Raw genomic sequence first — 23,981 nt, 5'->3', positions numbered from 1 at the left:
AACTTAGGCCCCAGCGTTTTCATTGAAGTTATGCCTAATGAGCACTATCTTTGTTCACGTGCACAGATCTGAAACCAGTATAACTGGCTTGGCAGTCACAGAAGCATTCTATTTATTGGGAAAAAGCCAACAAGAAAGGGGAACAACTTGTAGCAATTAGAAGATTCCGGTGGCAACACCAGCTGGTAGAAGACAACAGTGGCCATCCTGATCTCATCCACAGGGCATATTTGATTGTTCTTTACAATACTGGATGGTCTCCAAGAACACAAGTTTAGAGTCATACTGAAATAATCAGAAATTGTCCTAGTGTAATAATAATAATAATAATACCTCATATATTTACTTTGAGCTATACCGATTAAAAGAAAGTAATGAATAATCACACTGAAGTCAATAGAATTATCGTGGTGTGAAGCCAACATAAATTAAAGGAAAATCAGAACCACTGAGTATGTGAAACGTTGTTTTCAGATTCCTTTACATTCTCTAACCTCACTGATGTGCACTGTTTTGTTTGCAGTTTTACAAAAGTGAGTCCAAATTCTGTTCACAGTTGCATCAGTGAAAATCCAGAGCAGTTCCGCTGACATGTGTGGAGTTAATACAGATTTATGTCAATGTAACTGAGAGAAGGATCTAGCCCAAAGTGTTTGATGATTAACTGCATTATTAGTCAGTCACACGTCTTTTTTGTTTCTCTGAAACACAGAATGAGGAAGGTTGCAAGAATATAGGTCATGCACAGAGTTTGAAGAGACATTTTTTTTAGCCACATATGAAAGACTTTATTAAAAGTTTAATGCAGATGCAGTTTAAGGCAAAGATGACAAATTACACCATTTGAAAATGATTATTGATTTATTAGGATTTATACCAAGTCTTATGTAATGGTGGAAACTAGTTGTACCATCTTATAATGTAACCAGAGTGTTTTCTTCTTTCCATTTGGGAAATGGACAAAATATATGTATTGCTGTAACACAGTAGAAAACAAGATTTTCTTAATGTAAGAAAGACTTTGTAAAGTTTAGTGCAAAGGGTACCTGTGACCTTACACTCCATATTCTTCATGGAAATATGCTTATGATATGGATATGGCATAATTGAGATATACTTTATGCAAGACAGCTCATGTAAGATATCATTAGAAACATTGTCATTTACTGAATGTGATAATCCAATTTGTATGCCTGTATCATTTCTGTATCTGAAGTTAGGAATATTGACCATGTATCTGTATTTCAAATGTGCTACTTTGGGTGACACCCACAACTAGCCTTTCAGGTACAACAATGAAAAGCCAGACAGGGCTGATGGCCCATTAGCAAAGACAATGGACTGTGAAAGAGTTTAGTCTTCCTGTGGACGCTCCAAACAGCCTGAGAGTAATGGCTGCTACAACCCTGCAGAGACATGGGTTTGAGTCACCTGGTACTGGACCTGCCCTCCCCTCCACCCCTTGGAATGCCAGTATTTTTCCACTGGAAGACAAAGGGTTCCCACCATACACAAAAGCTATATAAGGCAGGGGAGTAACATCATCGTGGTCCTCCTCAGCCTCCCCACCAAAAGAGACACTGGAAAATACCTGAAAAGAAGAACTCAGCTGAGGGGAGAAGAGTTGAGCCCAGGCTGAAAGGTTGTCTAGCCTGTGAGTAATAATACCTGAAGTTTCAAGCTGCAGGCCAATGCAGCTGGCTTTCAAGAATCTCTGTAATCTGCCTGAAACAACGTTTAGGGTGAGAAATTACGATTTGTAGCCAATTTCTTTAGTGAAATAAGCTTAGTTTACTAAGCAAATAAAACAAAACATGCAATCTGCTTTGTTGTTTGCTATCCCATTAACCACTTAAAATCTGCCTTTTATAGTTAATCAAATTGTTTTGTTTATTATTAAACCCAGTTTGTGCATTTTCTAATGGGGGGGGCAAGAAGATGTACATATGGGTGAATATTTATGAGCTTGTGCTGTGCAGATTTTTCCGTACAGCACAAGACAATATACCTTTGGGTCTGCACTCCAAGGGAGGTGGGCACCTAAGTGCCTTAAGCTGAGTCTTCCCAGAGCTGATCTCAGTGTCTCTGTCTTTCTGCAGCTGGGTGTGGCCCTGCCTGTGTGCGTGTGCTAGAGGAGATTTAAGAGCCTGGTTCAGCAAGACAAGTTAAAGGGGGCCCATAGTGGCAGAAAAGGCGGGCTCAGTGGTATCTCAACACAAAAGGTGGCACCTTAAAGGGAGGCACCCATCACAGTACCATAGCTGTAGATTGCCACAAGAACAGCAGCAAAAAACATCCCATGATTCTAAATTGTAAAAATTATTTAGCACAGTTCTTGAGGGAATCACAAACATAATTGGTACAAAGAGTGAAAAAAGCTGAGTTAAGACAAACTGGGAACGGACTATTACTATTATATTTTGTGGCCAAAGATGGCTACTTGCTATCATACAGAGATGGCTGTCATTGTCATGCTTATGAAAACTATAATAAATCTATGAATTCTTCTTCTTCCTTGCCACTTCGCTATTTGGGTTTGGTGACTTTTTATACTCTTCTTCCAAAACTCATGAGCATATGCCAGGCTGTCATGCAGATTGGTCTCTCTGAGGTCCTCTGATGTCAGGTTCATGTACTGAGTCTTTGGTCTCCCCCTTGGTTGTCCATCCAGAATCATTGCAAGAGTCATCTTACCGATAAACAGGATGTTCTCATCTTAACAAAGTAGCCTAGCTTCCCTCAACTTGTCTTCAGCTGGAGCAACCCACTGTAGTCCCTTTATAACCTCATTTTGTGTCCTATCACTGAGTGTCCAACTATTTGACCATCTCAACATCCTAATTTCCACAAAGGAAGCATGTTGATTTCCTTTCTTGTGACTGGCCAAGTCTCTGCTCCATACTTGAAGATGGGTCAAATTAAAGTTTTATATATTCTACCTTTTTACTATATTGGCATCTTTTTGTCAGAGAACTGGAGTCAGCTCCTGCTATTTGCTACAAGCAGCTTTAGTGTGATGCATCACTCATAAAGGCACTAACATCAGCAACCATTAATCGTAGGTATTTAAATTCTTTCACTCAAAAGTCTCTTCCTGTGATATCTTTTTAAGGGGAATCCTCCAGTTATTCCAGTCTCAGTTTTATCTATGTTAACTCTAAGGCCTTCTGAAACTATGTTGCAACTGTTCAGAATTGACTTGCACAGTCTCACAATCTTTCACACATAGCACTAAGCCAGGGGTGGGCAAACTATGGCCCATGGGCCGGATCCATCCCCTCAGGGCTTTGGATCCGGGCCGTGGGATTGCCCCTCGTGGTGCCATGGACCCCGCACCGTGCTCAAAAGCAGGTGGCACCATGTCCCTGCGGCCCCCGGGTGAGGGGCAGAGTGCTCCATGCATTGCCCTTGCCTCCAGGCACCGCTCCCGCAGTTCCCATTGGCCGGAAATGGGGAACCGCGGCCAATGGGAGCTTCGGGGGAGGTACCTGGAGGCGCGGCAAGAGCAGCGTATGTGGAGCCCTCCTCCTCCCCTCCCGCAGGGACCACAGTGCATCCTGGAGCGGCGCGGTGCGGCACGGGACTAGGGACAGGGCAGGCATGCAGAGAGCCAGTTCTGGCCCCAGTGCGCGCAGCTGCCACTCTGGAGCCACTTTAGGTAAGCGGCACTGGGCCAGTGCCCAAACCCCACCTGCACCCTGCCCCCCAACTCCCTGCCCGAGCCCCCTCGTACACCCCACACCCCTCCTTCACCCAACTCCCTGCCCTGAGCCCTCTCATACATCTCACACCCCTCCTGCACCCCACCCCCTTGCCCTGAGCTCCCTGCTGCACCCGTGCACCCCAATCCCCTGCCCTGAGTCCCCTGCTGCACCCTGCACCCCTGCTGCACCCAAATCCCCTGCCCTGAGGCCCCTCCTGCACTCCGCACCCCTCCTGCACCCCAACCCCTTCCCTGAGCCCCCTCATACACCCCGCACCCCTCCTCTGCCTCAATCCCTTGCCCTGAGCGCCTTCCTGCACACCGCACCCCCTCACAAACCCCTCACCCCAACCCCCTGCCCCGGCCCTGCATACAATTTCCCCATCCAGATGTGGCCCTCAGCCCAAAATGTTTGCCCACCCCTGCACTAAGCCATCAATAAACAGTATGTTCCAAAGTGGCTCCCTTCATATATTCGCACTTATCACATCTATGATAACCAGAAACAAAAGGGACTCTTGCTGACCACCTGACGCAGGCCATCTACTGTAAATTCGGTACTGTAGCCCCCATTTAGTGTTGACTATGATAGTCACTCCCTAATACATATCCTGGATAAAACTGACATACCCTTTTAGCACACTTCTTGGTCACACATGGCACCAAACTAGTTTTCATGGTACCCAATCATATGCCTTTGCCAGGTCTACAGAGACCATACCCAGTTGCCATCTCTTTTCTCTGAACTTCTCCATGAGGATTCATAGCACAAACATGTCAGCAATTGTTCTCCGTCCCAGCATGAATCCACACTGACCTGTCCACTGAAATCCTAGCCCCACTGAAGTAAATGGGAGTTTTTCTATTGAAGTCAGTAGGGCCAAGATTTCACCCAGAGTGTCCACTAAGAGGAGATAGACCCTTTGCTTGGTATTAGCTGTGTGGAGAGGACTCTCCGCACATATTACCCCTTCCTGTTGTGATGTATGTGTGTGCTTTAAAGGGAATTCTTGGAGTAGGGGCAACTCGGGAAAATCCTATTGTGCCTCAGCCAGAGATCCGTGAGTTCTGACTGCAGTGCCGGCAGGCAGCCCCTTCCCCCGGACAGAATGTGCCCAAGAACTATCAGAGAAGAGATCACAACTTCAGGGGAGGTCCCCACTCCCCAAACTCCTCCCATGAGTAGGTCTGCATTAAGGGTTGTTCTGAGCCAAGGAATTGTACAAAGCATTGCACATTAGCAATCCTGTAAACCCACTGGTAAATAACTTCATAGGAGGCTCAGAAAGAACTAGTTTGGTATGTGCTTTGAAACTTTTCATTTATTTGGGTGTTCCCCGAGAAATCCCCCTTCACCTTAAAACATACACAAATAAATTCTTAGTCCATTCTTAATATGCATTACAAGAAATACTATAAATGGTAACTGTCGCCAAAGCACACTAAGAATAACATATGTCCTACCCACCTGAGTGTATTCATACTATGACATTTTGGTAAGCATTTTTCTTGTTATTGTTTAGTCTCCAACTAGGGCATACTGTGAATGAGCCCTGCTAGATCTCGTAACTAAGCAGAGCCAAGCTATATTATTATTTGCCTAGGAAATATGTAGCCATTTATAATCCCATAATCCCTTTTTTTTTTCCAGAGTAAGAGTGTTTCCTTTCAGGGACCGGATAAATTTAAATTCATGCAGTTTCAACTGGATATGGTAATCTTCCTGTCTTAAACCATTGTGTTGTGTTAGTGTGCTATTAAATAGCCATTATATTCCACAGTAAAGGTGGATAGTTCATTCCTTATTAAAGCTAGCAGAAATATTTCAAATTTATTAAAATGTAATTTACAACAATGACAAAAGAAAAAAGTGTGTGAAAATTTTGTACAGTTTTACAACCATCAAGATTTCAATGGAAAAAATGGGAAAACTTAACAATTTTCACCAAAATATTTATTGGATTTTGGCCTGCTATAATCCCTACCTGGGAATTTTCTATTTTTGACGGGGTACAAGGGTTTATTAATTAATGGTTGTGACGTCCTTTCAAATTCTTGGATGAAATATGATCTAAAAAACAAAATAATTTTAAATGGAAATATGAAATTACATTTATGAATAAATCTGTTCTATTGGTGAGCAAGATTCTTCTGAAAATGGAATGAACCATGTATTCCATGTTTTCAACAGAGTAAGTAATTAACCATTTACTACTATTAGCAATTTGTTAAGGTTCATGGTGGATTCTCCATCACTGACAGTTTATAAATCAATATGGGATATTTTCTAAATGCGTCTAATGCTTTAGGAATTATTTGGGCAAAGTTCTATAGCCTGTGTTATATAGGAGTCACACTAGACGATTCCAGTGTTGCTTTATGGCCTTGGAATCTATGAATCTGTACCAATCTGCAGAACCTATGGCATTTTGCTTTGCCATTCTCCCCCTCACCATCCCTGTTCATCATTATTTATAATTATCCTCATTATTGAGACATTTTTCCTCATCCACAACTCTAAATTATGCTAAAATGAGTGTGCACATACACAAATTTAAGAGCACCGGTGTACACAGCAGGTGGTTTGATAGTTCATTTGTGCACAAGTACATCCCCTCCCCAATGACCCAATGAAATGTTGTTAGTTGAAGCTTTAGGCCCTTCGTTTTCAGGAAAGTGTCCTAATATATTACACAGACACACAGTAATGGTTTGTTTGCTCTTCCTCATTGTTTCTGCCAACACATACTTCCTGTTTCTAACATGTGTAAGAATTGCATTTTTTCCAACAGGAAGACCACGCCTTGTTTGCACAAACAATTCTTTTTTTCCTCTACATGCTATCTTTCAAGCCATGCAAATTGAATAATGAGACTTTTTCCCCTCCCTGGCCCCAAAATTCTAGCAGCATTCATTTAGTTTCCATGTAAAATGTAATCGGCTTCATAATAGGTCACTCACAAATATTCTGCTTGCAGGATCTCCTGCTGTTATGCTAATTGCATGATAATACAATATACAACCAAGGCCCATGAACATTATTAGATCATGCATTTCATTTTGGTACTGCTGTGCAGTAGGGTGTTAAAGAAAGTGTCAGTTAATACTACAGATACAGCTAAGTTAGAAAACTAAAAAATGTATCTTTAATAATGTTATAATAATCAAAATGCTGGTCATGTCTGCAGACTTAATAAGCACTTATTAGAGCAGCATTGAGCTGTTCACCAAAGCTTCTTTTTTCCCCCATGAATATGAAATTGCTTGCTAAATTCACACTGAACAGAGTGCCTGAAATCCGATGTCGTCTAGGCCACAAAACCAGAAACATTCAAATGACTCCAAGTGAGGAGTTGTAAGGTAATATTCAGTACAAGATTGATAGGGAAGCGAGCAGTGGGGGATGATTTTCAGGTTTGTAACGTGGATGAGAAGTAAGGCAGGAGATTGTTACATGCAAGAACTTTAACATTTAAGGTTTATGGATTTTGTTGAAAAAAATTTAACTTTTCTACTTGTAGATCATTTGTGAATGAAAATTAGCCCATTCCCCTCTAAGACTGGCTAATTTCAAACCTCTACTTCAAAACTAAGTTTCAGAACTGTGTTCAAACAAATATCAACATACATATTGAAATATGCAAATTCAGAATATACACATTGTTCAATGTAAAATCCCAGTATCATGAAATTTGGCAGGGAGGGAGTGAAGGTAGGAAATGGAAACCTGCAGATATTGAACCAGGTAAGAAACACATCATACAAAATGCACCTTCTTAGAACGCCATTCTGCATTAAACAATACTAAATTCAATGGGATCTGCACAGGTACCCCTTCTTATAGGGCTGTTTGTAAGACTGTTGCTTATATCTGTATTTATGGCATCACAGCTGCAATTGTCCAGCCCTCATTATTTTATATGTTCCCCAGTGATCTCAAAAAATGTTGAGAAAAACTTCAATTAAGGAATAAGCCTACTGTTGCTTCTAAGTGTGCGAGAATCACCACCAACTGGGAGGTATCTTGAAATGAGAAACACATCTTTTGTATGAAGATATTTATTGTTCCTCATTATAGATTGTATAATCCTGAAAATGTGAAAAATAACTACAAATTTTAATAGGTTCTTCCAGGATTTAGCCAGTCAGAAAAATAGACTATAAAGTCACATTTTCCTGTCTGAAGATCTGATCTCACTCTTTGTTCACCTCTACTGGCCTGAAGCAAGCTCAAGGCAAGAAGAATTTCCCAAGTAAGGGTGAGGGATGGAGTGTGTTAATAATAAGGTTGATGTCAATCTAGGAAGAAAATAATATTAGAGATTGTTTATGAAAGAAAAAATTTCATTCCATTTCCAGTGTTGTTGTACAGAACAATGCCTCTGGATTGATTTGATCAGTTTATGGAATTCTAATCAGCTGTTGCTGATGGAGAATCATAAAACAAGTACATAAAGATTTAATCTGTCAAAAGGAAAGCCAAGAAGGGGAGTGCAATAGTTCATTCTGTCTGTGACATCCTACGTCTTTCTCTTGGATTCAGAAATATTTAAATAGAGTGGTGTCAAGTGTATCCTGATGGATTGTAAGGCCTTACGTTTTTTGTTTTTTTTTAATTAAACTACTTAACTAAAAAAGGTCACATTTGAAATGAAAACACTTTTCAGTCTAACTGCAGCATTTTTAAAGGGGTGGTGATAACACTCTTGATATATTCAGCTTTAAGAGAAAGTATTCTTAGTACATCTTGTGGAACAGTTTATTTCCCCAAAGGGAAATCTACTTCAAAAACTTGATAGCTTGCCTGCTGTGTTTTCCTAGAGATTTCTCCAGCATGGAGGTCTTCAGAATATGCTCTCCTTTCGGATGTAGAATTCTCCAACAAAATGAAATACTCAGCACTCAGCATGTTTCAAAGACATCTGGAGAGCTATTTAGATGGTTTAGTGAGTAAACATTTGGAAAATCCAGGTTTAGGATAGACCCTCATGACTGAAAAGCTTGGACATACACTATACAAGTGATTCTCTCTCTCTGGAAATGTAGTACATTATCAGCATAGAAAAGGTATTACATTGCCATTGTTGTACTATATAATTTCCCATATTTCTACCAACCAGTCCTGTTTCCATATTTCTTTCTTTTTTGTTCCGGATTGATCTGAATAACTAGAACTCAAGAAAATACTTACATGAAACAGGATATATTAAAAATACAGAGACCTCCAAAGCTTGATAGTGCTCTGTACGTCAATTTAAAATTGATATACTGAACTGTATGTTGACTGTCAGTGGGAACATTATATCAAGGCTTGAGGTAAGGACATGACTGTACAATTGCTAAAGATGGCTGTTTCCTACATATTGTAAAACCAGTACTTCTTACTTTCCCACAAACATTTAATGTCGGTATAGCTCAACAGGTGGATAAGTCTGTCAAGATCTCATCCCATTAGCAGAAAGGCCTTTTAGGGAATTTCCTCCCAGGTTATGTCCTGTTTGTATATGTAGATATTTTGTTCATATCAGTTCATCTCTGACCTCTCCACCTCCTCTCCCCTTTGAAAGAGAGCTTTCTTATGTTTAGTTTCTTTATCCATTTGGTTTTGCCAAAGTGGTGGAGATGTTTTACAATGGAAGTCTTTTGAAAGTTTGTACTTTTTAATTTTTGTTTTATATATCACAACCTCTGTATCTACCCAGAGTTGCTTTCTATATAGTGTTTCATGATAATAGTACCTCCAGAAAAGACAAAAGCTTCCCTGAAATCAGTTTGTCTGGCATGTTTTTTAATTTGCAAGTATTCCTTCCAGAAATGACTATGCTAACCATGTGGTCAGTTACTCCACATACAGATCATCACTATCACAATCCCTGGGTACACTGCATGTTAGGTTGTACTTTTACGGTTCTGAGCACAGCTACTGAAAATGCCTTTCCCTTTGTAAATTCAGTATTTACCACCTCACAAACAAACATTGCAGTCTGAGTATCTAGATGAAATAGATGGATAAGCAAGCTGAAATCTCCTGCTATTAGCTCTTAAGCAAAATGCCCCTCTCTGGTGTTACCAGACTCCCAACTGTATTTCCTTGGCTCATGAAATCTGAATAAAAATACAGAACATAAAAAACGATCTGAAGCAGCTGCCTATAAAGTGAGGCTTTAGTTTAGAAACACCTACTTGACCTGAAAGACAAGGGCTTACATCAAAGTATTTGAAAATTTTCATGGCACACAGAAGAATATGACAGGATTTTATGTGAATTCACAGTTCATGGGTATGGTTTGTCAGGTCTGTATCAATGTCCTTTCAACATTACATACAATCTTTACTAAATCATTTTCAACAGTAAATCTCTCTCTCTCATACATATGTTGGTTACTACAAACAATTGCATTCACATTTCTGCTTATTTAGTAACTTTTTGTCCTGAAATACCTGGGAGCTTTCAGTTTATTAGTGTTTGTGTAAACCTGTCTTGTTTTTATAGGTAATTTACAGTATCTGCTCTGATTATTTTTAACACCTCAAGTTTTATTACCTACTCAACCATATTTAATACATTTGATATCACAAGGAATAGGACTCAGCTATCAACCATGTCACACACTATAACATTGAAAGTTTTACTTGAGTATGCATTGTATTGCACTAATTCACCATAAAAATCCCTTGGATGTATGTGTTTTTAAGACTCAGCAATGGCAAGGATGTTATTATGTAACTGCAACAGCAATTATCATTAGATGCCAAGCAGGAATATAGTAAAAATCCAGGATTTGACAGTTTTTGACTTTTATAAAAAGTTTATAGGACAAATTTTTCCCGAGCCTATGTTTGCAGTGCTTGGATCTTCAAAGCTGTCCTGTGCCTTAATACAATCTATGTTCAAAAAAGATGAATTAAAACTTGAATAGGTGCAGAGAAAGGCTACTTCAATGACCAAGGGAATGAAGAGCCTAACTTATGAGATGAGACTGTAAGATCTTGTCGTGTTTAGTCAAGCAAAACAAAGGTTGAGGGGGATACAATTGCTCTAGATTTATATATCCTGAGCTAAACACTAGGACTGGAGAAGAGCTGTTTAAAAGTTAAAGAACACCTTTGGCAGAAGAACAAATGGGTATAAACTGGCCATGAATAAATTTAGGCTTCAAATTAGAAGATTTCTAACTATCAGAGGAGTGGTATGGGAGTATTGGGGGGTGTATAACCTAACTAGCTTCAAAATCCTAATTAGCTCTAAAATGGAGCTGATAAATTTATGAATGTCATTATGTGATGTGGCTACCTGTGACTGCAGTGGACTGGACTCGATAACCCCAAAAGTCCCGTCTAGTCCTGTGTTCCTATATTCTTCTAGCTCTGAAGAAGGAATTTGATCACAGTAAGGAAAACAGAATCATCTCTAAAGCTACTCACTCACTCTCTCTGCTTCATTATTGGGCTCCTGCCTCAAACCTTCCTCAGCCAATCTTTCTGCCCTGATTTAATGGAACAGTATGTATATTCTCATACCCCCTTATGTCTACATTCAGCTTAAAGATCAGATCTAGGGTGTGATCAATTATATGGGGATTCCATTATCTTTTTGAAACACATAGTTGACAAACAACTTCGTGCTGGAGCATTGGAGATGTTGGCAATCTCCTTAGACAATTCTTGGAAACTTTATCACCAGTTTGGACAGGGGTTCTGCCAGCTCTTCTAAGCAGCTCTTTCTGCTAGCAGGTCTGGAGACTTTCAGGATACCAACAATGTCCTTATCCCTCGATTCAAAGCTGTTAGTTTTCATGAGTGCACCTCAAAGGCAAAAGATATTTTGTTCCATGTCCAGTCTCAACACATACAATGCCATCTCCTTAGATGTGCAAGGGACATTAGCTCCAATCTAGCACCAAACATCAAGTTGCTGTGTATTCTTTTACCACTTACAACTGTTTTCTGAACAGCGTATGTCTGCCATGTAACACTCTTGTTTGTGTCATTGTTGGATTTAATCCAGAGTTCAGTCACCTTACACCAAGTCTGAATGTGATCCCACAAATTTCACTGCTAAAAGGAACAATGTGCTAACTTTGGTGAGCAGACTTCAAGAACTAAGCCTCAAATCATACTATGTTCAACAATTTGTAGGGATGGTTTGTGTGTCTAGGAGCTACCAGTCTTGATATTTTACTGATGCATCTCATCTACGTTAAAACCATCAGTGTTACACACAGTTCTGAAAACAATTTATTTTACATTCAACACCTTTTCCAAGGCTGTTCTTGTTTACTCTTTGAAAAGGAGCACCTAATCAAAACTCAAATCTTCCCTCAATGACTGTACTAGCAAACAGAAACAGGTTCATTTTTTTCCCATTTGCCTCATGGTTTTGAACACAACCTGTGATTTTTTTCCTTTATGTAACAAATTAGTTATATTATGGATATTTTTCTGAATTTGAGAGATTCTTTCAACTTTATTACTATAATTATCTCATAACTTTAAGATGCCATCATTTGTCTAATTTCAAACGAAGGGAGCCTTGTATTACTTGGCTATTTTTATACTACTCTTACATCCCAAGCCCTGCAAAAATATTTAATCCGGTTCAGTGCTGTTGTTCAATTTATAAACGCTATTTGCGGTGTATAAAATTTTCAGATATCCTAATCTTGAAGAAATTTGTCATGATTTCTATTATATTTTGTTAAAAGATTTCCAACCACGACCAGGAATAGTTATAGTATCTGTCACAAAATGCATTCATCAGAGATGTGCAGACCATCATGGGCATAATTTAAAATAATCTTTATGGAAAACTGGTGTTGCAACAAGATGCTAGGTTGTATTAACCAGAGGCTCTAGCATGAGGAACAAAGAAGATAATATTATTAAAATATTTGGGCCCTAATTAGATTTCATTTGGAATTTAATATGAGATACAGAGTATTAATCACCACTCCCTAGATTCATTGGGTAATCTTGCAATAATTACTCTAGTTATTTGTCACCATTACACATACAGATGGATATTTATTGCTTTAAACAAATCAGTTAAGTATTAAAAATGCAGAAGAATTTCATTCTATCTGGCCTGCACATATCTATGTTGAGTCCTGTTTCCCTCCCACCTCAAGATGGGGATTTAGGAATGGATTTTCTTAAAGCTGTGTTTGCAGAACTCCAGGATCTGCACACAGACATAGAAGACAAATCTCTGAACTGAACACAAATATGCAGATTTTGCATTTATACAATATACTGAAAATCAGTCCTCTAATGTAACCATGGAATGAGGCTAGCAATCTCAGAGTCGCATTTCTTCTCTCCTCTTTGCTCTCTTTATTTCTATCCTTGGCTGATAGATTTTTACCACTACCTCCCCCACACAATGTCAGCTCCACACATTCCCCGCCCCTTGCTATCCAATACTCCCACTTACACTTCCAGAGGGTGGTGGAGTGATGACTAGGTGCCTAGGCTTTGCCCTCTGTTGTGTTAATTTTGATGGAATAAATTGGCCAAAGGTATTAATAGAACCCAGTCACTGTCCAACATTAAACTATGTTAAACAAGTTCTGGGGCTGGTTATGCAGAGACCTCATGCTCGCTTAGCACCATGGCAAAAACACCATTAATTTTTTTAACCTTGTACTAAAGATACAGAGAAGAAGGAAAAACAGTTAAAGCATTTGAAATGTAAATGATTCAATAAGGCTTTTATTTTAACATTCTTCCTGGTTTCCTTTCCCTTTAGCTATAGACAGTTTTTAGAAGAAAACTCTCCCCCACCCCTGTTGTTTGAGTCTCTCTCAGACAGTATAAAATAACTGTCATCCCAATGGAGTTTGAGATTCAGCTGGACCTGCCAGGGGTAGTGATGTCATCTGGGTCCCTCTCTTTCTGGCCAGCATACCACTCAGGGCTAGGATAATCCTGGGGCTCCAAGAAAAGATGGGGCTCATAACCATGATGGTGACACTTTCTCTAGTAGCCTCCCTCTGTTTTGTCGGTTTTTTCTTTTTTTTTTAAACTTTTCCCACAAACTCTCTCTCTCTCTCTCTCTCTCTCAAAGGACTCACCACAAAAAGAGTAATGGGTGTAATAGCCCATCCCCTCATTATTTTGTTTACCAATTGGGCCTAACGTCCAACAAAGCAATTTCAGCTCATTAACTTCTGGCTTCACATCGCCTGTTTTTAAGAAGCATAATTTCCACACAGTCCTTGAATTATATTAGCTTGGCCTTTTCATTCAGATTAATTTAGTTATGTCTCACTTCTAATTTAATTATTCTTAAGGCTCAGATTTTGTTGTGGATATTTTTAGTAAAAATCACAGATAGGTTATGGGCAATAAACAAAAATTCACAGAAGCCCATGACCTGTCCGTGATTTTTAAGCCCATGACTGGCCATGATTTTTACTAAAAATATTCCTAACAAAATGGGGAGGGAGGAGGGTCCAGCACCCACAGCGACTGGGGGGTCTAGAGTCCCCTGGCCTCCCTGCAGCAGCTGGGTGCTTTGGGGTCCCCTTGCTGCCAATGAAATGCTGAGGGGTCTGCTCTCCGTCCCATGGCTGGGCAGCTGCATGGGGACCCTCTCTGTGGCTGGGCAGCTGTGAGGAGCCCCGCCACCCACAGCGAGTGGGAGCTCCAGAGTCCCCCTGCTGCCCTTGGCAGCTGGGTCCTGCCATCACCCAGAAGGGCTGGGAGCTCCGGGGTCCTGCTGCTGCCCTTGGCGTCTGGGAACTGCAGGGTCCCACCACCACCAGCAGGGGCTGGGAGCTCCGAGGGACCCCTGCTGCCGGTGAGATCTGCAGAGTTGCTGGCTGACAGCTCCAGGTCTGGCATAGAAAATGTCATGAGGTGTCTGGAAGTCATGGATTCCGTGACTTCCGTGATCTCCATGAAGTAATCATAGCCTTAGTTATTCTGTCTCCCTTGCATACCTTTTCCCAATCAACATTTGTTATTATAGGCTACTGTAAAATTTTAAGAACTTTCTCATATTTTTAACATTTGAGCTCACAATTCAAGTAAATTTGTAGGCCCAATTGTCACAACACCTGCCTCCAAAGCCTGTCATCATGATGTCTTATTCCTATTAGGCCCCTGCATGGCTGTGTAGAACTGGGTCATAATGTCACACACACACACACACACTCTCTCTCTCTCTCTCTCTCTCTCTCTCTCTAAGTGCTCAAAAGTGAGTGAAGTGAAATAGCGGAAGATTTTCCCCACAATCAGCACGGTCTCCACTAGAAGACTGACCACTAATATAACTTCCTAAAGCACTCGGGTGCCCTTGGAAGTCTGTCATCCAAATATTGAGCTGACAAAACCCTGCTTAACTTACAAGATTTAACAGGTGCACTGCCCAAGGTAGTACAGCTGAATTTCCATATCAAGTAACACATCTTGAAATGTATCATTAGCAGCAGATTAGAGCCTTCAAACTGATTTCCAAAACAAATATGCCATATAAAACAGTGTTTGATCCCCTGAAAATTAAGAGCCAAGATCTTTATTTCTTGTTTGAGGGTAGCATAGATGTTGTCTTGGCTTGTATCTGTGAAGTATTATACTCTCAGCTTATATCCAGACTGTTCCCAATACATATTCATGAAAGAAAGTTAAAGAAATAATGCACTGTCAATTCCTAAGTGAGAGTGTTTTTAGACCAATTATTTACCCCATTAACCTCTGGTAATTTATAACAAGCTATCATATCATTAACACAACAAGTCAATAACTGCAGTCAGTACGTTTCCAGCCCTATGCCCACAGTGTCCTCAGACTTCAAGTAAGAATATGATTTATAGGACATTCTCATATAAAGTGTGCTGATAAATATTTTTGTCTTTTACCACATATTAAGTTTAGTTTATCTCAGTAGTAGTCAGCTTTTCCTTATCATAGCCCTACCCAATGCTAAATGATCTGCAGTGAGAATCAGGATTTCCAAATGTGATATGTTCCTGTGTTTCATATTTGAATGGAAACGGTTCATAAGAATCAAGTATTTGCCGAGATCTCTTTTAAATTAGTATTTTTATGTATCTGTTTTCTATAAATCAAACCTCAATTCAAAAACACAACTACCCTTGTCCATTGTAGAAATAACCTTCATAATGCTAACCAATGTGCTCCTCCCTCCTTGCAGAATAAGGTCTCCAGTAGCAACAGTAGCCTAAGCCCTATTTCCTGCTACATCCTTATTCAGAAGGAGCTGAGAGCTCTGCCATGCAGCACCCTAAATACCTTGGATGGGATTTTCATAAGCATCCAGCACTGACCTAATTCTGTTCCCATTGACTTCAATGAGAGCAGGGTTGAGCCAACACTGGGCGCTTTTCAAAAGCCCACTCTTTGTTGCCTTCAAAGTCTAGTTGCAACCACTTTAACACTAACCTCTTATATGAACAGGTAATCTAAGAAAGAAAATATTCATCTGAAGTCCAGGCACTTGTCATTTCCACCCTCACAAAGGAAGAGGGAGGAGAGGGAACCAGAGAATTTAGAAAATAAAAAAAAGACTAAATGATTATTTACATGATTCACGATTTTCTCCATTGCAATCCTTTTATTAGCTGTACTAATAACGGAGATTAAAGTAAAGTAGTTGAAGGCAGAGACCGAACTGATTTTCACAAATAACTCTTTAATAAATATCTTATATTGCTAAAATTAGGATGCTCCAGACCCACCAACTGTAAGGTGCTAATGCTATGTATTACAATAAAATGATTCTCTATCATCTTAAATTAATAACCTTGCCATGCACTGATTGATGTCAGTACTATAAACGACAGTGAAACCGTCCAGAGCAAATATTTGATAGATTAATTTACATATTAGAAGGGGAAAGTTAGCATACATCTATGTTCTGTGTTCCAGAGGACATACACGGATTTGGTTCTTCCCACTGCACCTATATTATGTACTATATTGTCAATCTGATTTTTGTCAATTGACTATATTGTCAATACAAATATATGCATATATGCCACATGAAGTAATTGACCAGGTTTTTATACAATAGGAGTGGTTTTCTAGAAAAAAGCCCTCAAGAAAGACATTTTTAATGTTAAACTGGTAGGATCCATCTTTTTCAAGTGGGACGGGGAATATTTAATTATGTAACAGTTGTACATACAGCACACAAAATTAATAGCTTCTTATTTACTAACACACTGAGAACTACCATTTGTTAGTGCAAACAACTTGCTTTTTCTTTTCTGCAGAACTATTTTAAGCCCACAAAAGGATGTTTTTGCTGTTACGGTACTGATCAAATGTGGATTCCCCATTAGCTCTGCATAGCAGTTGGGAAGCTAATATGAAATTTAAAAGAAAGGAAAATTCTTTACACCTATATTTTGCCCTTGCTTGACTCTCCTTCCTTCTGAAGCATTATACTAAGCTTTCAGTCAAATTTGTTACAACAAAGCACTTACACTATAATCTTCTGTTGGGAAAAAATAACTATCGGTAGTTTTCTTTAGCTTATACTTTTGGAAAAATCTCAAAAGTATTCGTTCAAAATATCTTCCTGAAAGCCAAACTGAACAAAAACCCTGCAACACCGCGAAGTAATCAGCACAGATCAGGATGCTTCTTTTAAACTTTGAATGAATTATAGAATCTTACATTTTAGAATTCTATTCATATTTTAATATCATGTTTATAGTCTCACACCACATTAAACCATTCAAAATATGCATGGAATTTCTGAAGACACCATTAACTAAATGTTCCAGGGTCTCTATATTATGTTAAACTGATCCTTACAAAGAACTTAGCCTGATTTGCAATAAATATTTTTCATACAATATAATTTTGGAATAGGCAATACTTTTTATTCATATATTTTGAAAAAAAAAGCCTATGATTTTAATATGTTCTACTTTCTGAACATTTGTCTGTATATCAGCAACATATTAGATCACAAAATATGTGAATATGGACCCAAAGGTAGTTTCTGCTAACTTCTGAGAACCTCCAGGTACACCTAAAGAAAGTCTGTCTTGAGACAATAAAGATTATGTGTATCCCTAAAATGATAAAGGTTTGGCATTCATACATTGTTTAAGGGTCAACGCCAACTCCCCAAGCTATAGAACAATGGCTTAGCCTGCAGTTCCTGCAAACTTGATCATGCAGGCTGCAGAAGAGGGAAAGTGCTAGCAGTCAGCTCTAATCTCCTATGCAGAGGCTTCTCTACAGAGCAGAGAAATGCTGAGCTAAGTGAATAAACCTCTTTCCCCACATTGAGCTTAGAACTGGTGAGTTGAGGGGCAAACACTGGTCTGAAAGAGGAGTGGAGATAAAATACCCGTAGTCCTGGCCATGTCCTAGAGCAAATGAAGTGCACAGTGACCTTTTGAATGATCGCCAGTTACAAGATTAATAGTTTAATTCACTGTATTTAAAAGCTACACTTAACTGTTATAGAGATGGGAGCAGTCATGATCGCCAACCATTGACACAGAAATAGATCAGAAGGTTGAGAAGGCATTGCCCAACACAGGCAGTCACGGCTTTGTGACACATACTAGGGATGGTGTTCTTAACAACCCACCAGCCTGCAGCACTTGTTCTCCTCCTCTTATTCATGTTCCACTAAGTGTAACACCCAGCAGCCCTACTGGTGTTCTTTTCACCCTCCTCTGCACCCTGCAGATTCAGGGCTGTTTTGTGAATCCTCTTACAAACATCAAATAATAATAATTGAGGTGTATGTGCAGCAGGGTGGCCAATGCTCCTGGAAATGGGAAGGAATAGCAGATATGATCCACTGCTCCCTACAATCAAGGGACCAGACTGTCCACAGGGCATACAAGACAACAGAGGCCCTGTCCCTCTCATGTTCTCCACATGCAGTGAACAGTGCAGAGCCACCAAAGGAGCTGTGTAGCATTGCCTACTGGAGGTTCAGGCATACTCTGCAGGGATTCTACTGTCTAGCCCAGGGGTCGGCAACGTTCGGCACACAGCTCGCCAGGGTAAGCACATCCCACATCCCCAGCACAACCCTCGGCTCGCGCTGCTTCCCGCCACCCCCATTGGCCCGGGACGGCAAACTGCGGCCAGAGGGGGCCGCGATCGGCCGAACCTGCCGCGTCAACAGATAAATAAACTAGCCTGGCCCGCTAGGGTGCTTACCCTGGTGAGCCGCGTGCCGAACGTTGCCGACCCCTGGTCTAGCCATACCCACCTGTAAGGAGACCTTTTCTGCGGCACTTTTGGGTTCTTGTCCAAGTTGAAGGAAGCAAAGCAGGGATAGGATTTTCCTCAGATTCTAGAAGTCTGCAAGTAATCTAGTGTCATATGACTATTTGACCAAATAGAAAAGCCTCTTAGAAGCCATGTCCTAATTTCTCCTTTTCCCATTGTGGCTGGAACAAACAAAAGCAAGAATAATTTTCCTTCTACCTCTAAAGCACTAATTGTAGAGTAAGTTAGAAGGAAATGAGCATTTTTTTCCCCGCTGAAAGGGAGATTTTTTGCCAGGGGTTTTGCCACATCTCGAGCAACAAAACTATTTTTATCTATTTAGCAACAAATTGCATATGGAAAATGCTGTCTGTATTTCTACAATGCTGGTGGAGGTGGGAGTGCTTTGGCCAAAATAGCTTGCTCAGCATGACTACCACCTTTGCATTTAATTCAGAACATGCTAATACAACTTATAAAATCAATTTTAAATACAAAAATCATATTAGTCTGACTGTTTTCTTTTCTATATGAAGACTAATTTCATTTTTATACTATAGGATATCACAAGTCAAGAATGCACCCTGTACATCAGTTTTTCCTCTCCGAATCTGCAATCTGTTCTATGTAAGTGCATTCTGCTTTAAAGGGACCAGTTCTTGAGGTGGTTATAAGGAGATGAAAATACTCTTAGATATGAGTATCAGTATTATGTAGGGGTGAAGCCCAAAAGTGACCTACTAAGTAATACAGTAGTAAAGGATTCTGGTTTATTTAGTTCTATTTGAGTTTTCTTAATATTCAAATATGCAGCCGAAGAAGTGGGCTGTAGTCCACGAAAGCTTATGCTCTAATAAATTTGTTAGTCTCTAAGGTGCCACAAGTACTCCTGTTCTTCTTTTTGCGGATACAGACTAACACGGCTGCTACTCTGAAACTTAATATTCAAAAGTTACTCAAATAAAACTGCTTCAGATATATTTCACTACAAACCTACCTTTCTTTGGATTTCAAAGAAATAATACCCATGATTTAAGAAAATGATGACTCAGTGGCACGTACCCAGCAGCTTACTAAAACAAATAAACCCATACCAGTGGAACAATTTAAATCTAACCAATACAAAAGCCTCTTTCACCTTTCAACATTTCCCCACCGCCACTCCAAAAAACACAACACCACCACCAACAAAATCACTTATCAGATAAATGGCATTTTACAGCAAGCCTGAAGGGCATCGGATTCAGGCTATTTTGGAGCCAAGGGGAGCACAATGTTCCTGGGTTCTGAGGCCCACCACACAGAATGTCTTGCTGCTGTCCCAGCTCTTATATATAAAATGAAGGGAATCCAGCTTAAGCACCTCCACAACTGTGGCTGTATGCTATAAGAGACTCCTGCACCTCTCTAGGATGCAGGACTCAAGTCAGTTAAACTCTTCATTTAAAAAAAAAAATCTCAAGATCCTGCTCATCTAGGGATAATACTGTTACAAGGCTATATTTTTATTTAGTTGCTTTTCTTTCTTCCTTCTTAATTTCTGGACTTTTTTTAAACAAAGGTTTAGGAAAACCAAGAGACTTCTAAGAACACCTTACTCAGTTGGTGTCGTATTCATGACTACTCCCCCTCCCCTCCACCACCACAAACCCACCATAGTTCCCTGGAGACACAATAGCATGCTAGACTTTTTAAAAAAAGATATATATTATATATTGCTAAACAGCTTCACCCAACCTTTCAACCCCTGTGCCCTATATAGTTATAACCTGATGTGGAGTATCCCTCAGATTCTTGAGAGTCTTTTTTCTCTCCTAAACACCCATTGAAGAAATATTCTCAAACCACTTCACAGAACACTTAGTTATAATATAAAAACATTGTACACACAATGAGTACTGTTCTTCAGAGAAAAGAAGAAATTATATAGCCACATAGGGATAAAATCATCATGTCAGAGTTTGGTTTAGGGAAATTGCTGGTTCATTGCTTGGGCATGGCGATGCTAAAGCCCCATATTTCCTGTTTAGAATGATAGCTTCTTTTAATAGAAGTCAACTCTAGTCTTTAATAAGAAATTGTAATACTTGCTAACGTCAAGGTCTTTTTACATATGTATAATGCATAAACAGCTTACTAAAATAATAAAAATGTACTTGAACAGAAGTGTATTCAACATAGGCAACACAATGAAATAAAATAAGTGCAACTTAAGAACATCTCACACTGCCCTTAGTTTTGGTGAAATATTTAATATTTTTTGCAGAAACAAACTTTAGTTTGGAAGATAATGGTCCCTTTTTAATTACCTTTAAGACTTTGTTTTTTTACTTAATAAAATAAAAGGGATTTTGTAGTTTTTCAATGTACTTTCCCTTTCAGCTATTCACTGGCAAATGTATGCGAGCTACTTTTGAAAAGTTACAACCTTTGCTTTCTCTTGAAAGAAGGCTGCCCTCCTGGGTTTATAGAAAAAGTGGAGGAGTCTCTGTCTGGTCTGAAAGGACTAGCAGCATACTTTCCTTTATATACTTTCAGTGGATAGCTAAAACTGAATACTAATAATAATAATAATCAAAATTTAAGCTCAAATTAGGAACATCTGGAGCAATCTTAAGGGTTAGAGGCTTTTATTATTGTGATTAACAGAACTGAAAAAAACTGAGCAAGGCTATTGGAAGGCAAAACTCTCCTTGACTTCAGTGGGGCCCGGATTTCACCCAGTCTGTAACTATACGTGTGGCTCAGCTGTTGTCTCTATGCGTATGGGTTCTCCTGACACAGTTCCCAGGCAGTGTTCATTTGTCTTTGGAACCAACGCCTAGTCCTCCAGCAATGTTCTTCCTTTTCTTTCCCCCCAAAAGACTCAGTTGTTCAGCCCTTCCCCTACAGGGCTGATATCTCATACACTTTCACAATAGGCCAGCTTCCGATGGAGTGAAAGCAGTAAGTAACTCTCCTGAAATAGAAGGAATGGAATGTGTGTTTGGTGCTGTGTCAAAAATTGAGTGTTCCCAAAGCGCACCTGTTACTGTAAAATGGGTTATTGACTCCACAGCAATTAGATGTAGCCAACGGAGCTTTCCTTAAGTAGCAAATCTTATCATCAAAAAACCCCAACAGCACCCATAAGTAGAAACATATACAACATCCCTGTCATCTGGGAGCATCAGACAGACCTCAGAGCTGAGCATGGAGCCCTGGCCTCCCCCATCAGTTCCTATCCCCCTGTTTCTCTCCCTGAGCACCTGCGAGAGAAGAGGGGAAAGTGGAGCTGGAGTTAACTCTTCATGTCTCTGGCTAACTCCAGCTGGTGCTGCTACTGACATGCCTACACTACAGTTGCATTATCCATATTTATTCCAAAACAGAAGAGTTACTGAGGTTTTAGTTGCTCCTAATACAAGCCTTGACAATGCACTTGTAGCTGTTACAAGTGAGAAATGTTTCAGAAATCAGTTGTGATCTGGGATCATGGGTAACACAAGAGTAACTCTAAGTAACTCCCATATCAAAGAACTATTTGGTACCTTCATTTCTTACTGCTATCAATATAGCCAGAGCTGGTCAAATGAAACTTTTACAACCCTGCCACCCTTGTGGTGGGCCCTGAAGGCATCCTGTCAGTAATGTAATTATACTCTACCATCTCCTCAAAAGTCTGTACAGTTTATACTTTTAAGTGAACACTTCCTGCTACTTTAAAGATTACACATCATGGAAGTGTTCTTATTCAATGATTTCCCATGCACTAGGAGAATTTGCATTGCTTTAGGTGATTTCCACTTTGAAGAACTTTGAAATCATAGAGGAGCTGTCCCTAACTAAGATTTTTACATCACTGGGTAACTGCTCTCCCTTTGAGAGTTTTCATGTTATTGTGTAATTCCCTCTTTGAAGATTTACATATTGATGGAGTGCCTTTGAAGATTTACACATTGTTGGGATGGGAGTAACCGTTTGAAAAATGTTCAAATGTAGGACCTACCTTCAGAAAAGTTTGCATTGCTTGGGCACTGCCTTTCTAAAGATTATTTCATTAAAATTAAAGTTAAAATGAAACTGTCTTTTATTTAATATATATAAATGTCTTTTTGTATAAGTCTTGCAAAGTAACTGGCAACCCTCTCCAAGCATTCTTGGTTTCCAAAAGTCCCATCTAGCATTACTATGAAGTACCATGAACTGGCAGAGCATTCCAAATATTAACATGCAAATTCAAGTAACCCATCTCTCACTGAAATAATGTCACACTTGAAGTTTAAGAGGAAACCTTTCATGTGAGAAAGATGAAAGGTTTTTGCTGATGTGTAGTGTCTCCTGTGCTACCAACAGGAGCATTAAAATAAAGCTGGAAACCAGAGGGTTCAGAAGTTTAATATTAGATTATGGAGGCTTTTTACTCTAAAATACCAGTTAAATTTTCCCAAGTTAGTAGGAACCAAACGTTGGCAACTAGTAGATCCAGTTCTTAGAGATCAGGTATAAACGGTAGAAGTCCGCCAACACATTTGGCTCCTTGGTTGGTGATCTCACCAGAAGGCATCTGGTATTATAGGTAAGGTATCTAAATTAACCTCTCATTCCTAGAAGCTGAGGTCCTAAAAAAGGCATGAAGTATCCTGGTGGGACATTGTGGAGATTAGGAAGCTTGTTCCATGGTTGTCCATGCAGAATTGGGGTTAATAATTTAGACTGCAAAAAACTTCTTCATGCAAGATTCTTACCAGAATGATTTGCTGTACATCGTCATAAAAAAAATCAAGTCTCCATGAATTAACAATCACTGAACAAGGTTGTTAATCTGGCACATTGAGGAGCACTAAATACCCTTGCAAGTAAACATATAAACAAGCAAAGAACACAGCCAAAGATGTACACCACACCTGGTTTATAAGAGATATGAGTCTGTAAATATGACACATTTAATAACCAATCCTGTTGTAATTAGGCCCTTTGCTCCTAGTGGGGAGTTTGATCTTTGCCCAGATTTTGTAATCAGACACTTCATCTAAAATGTGCACTACTATGCATCTAAAATATGAATGCACTATTCAAATCATTTTTA

This window comes from Chrysemys picta, chromosome 14 (genome assembly GCF_011386835.1).
Source record: "Chrysemys picta bellii isolate R12L10 chromosome 14, ASM1138683v2, whole genome shotgun sequence".
NCBI lineage: Eukaryota > Metazoa > Chordata > Testudines > Emydidae > Chrysemys > Chrysemys picta.
The sequence above is the reverse complement of the archived record's forward strand: the minus strand, read 5'-3'. Positions refer to the sequence as shown.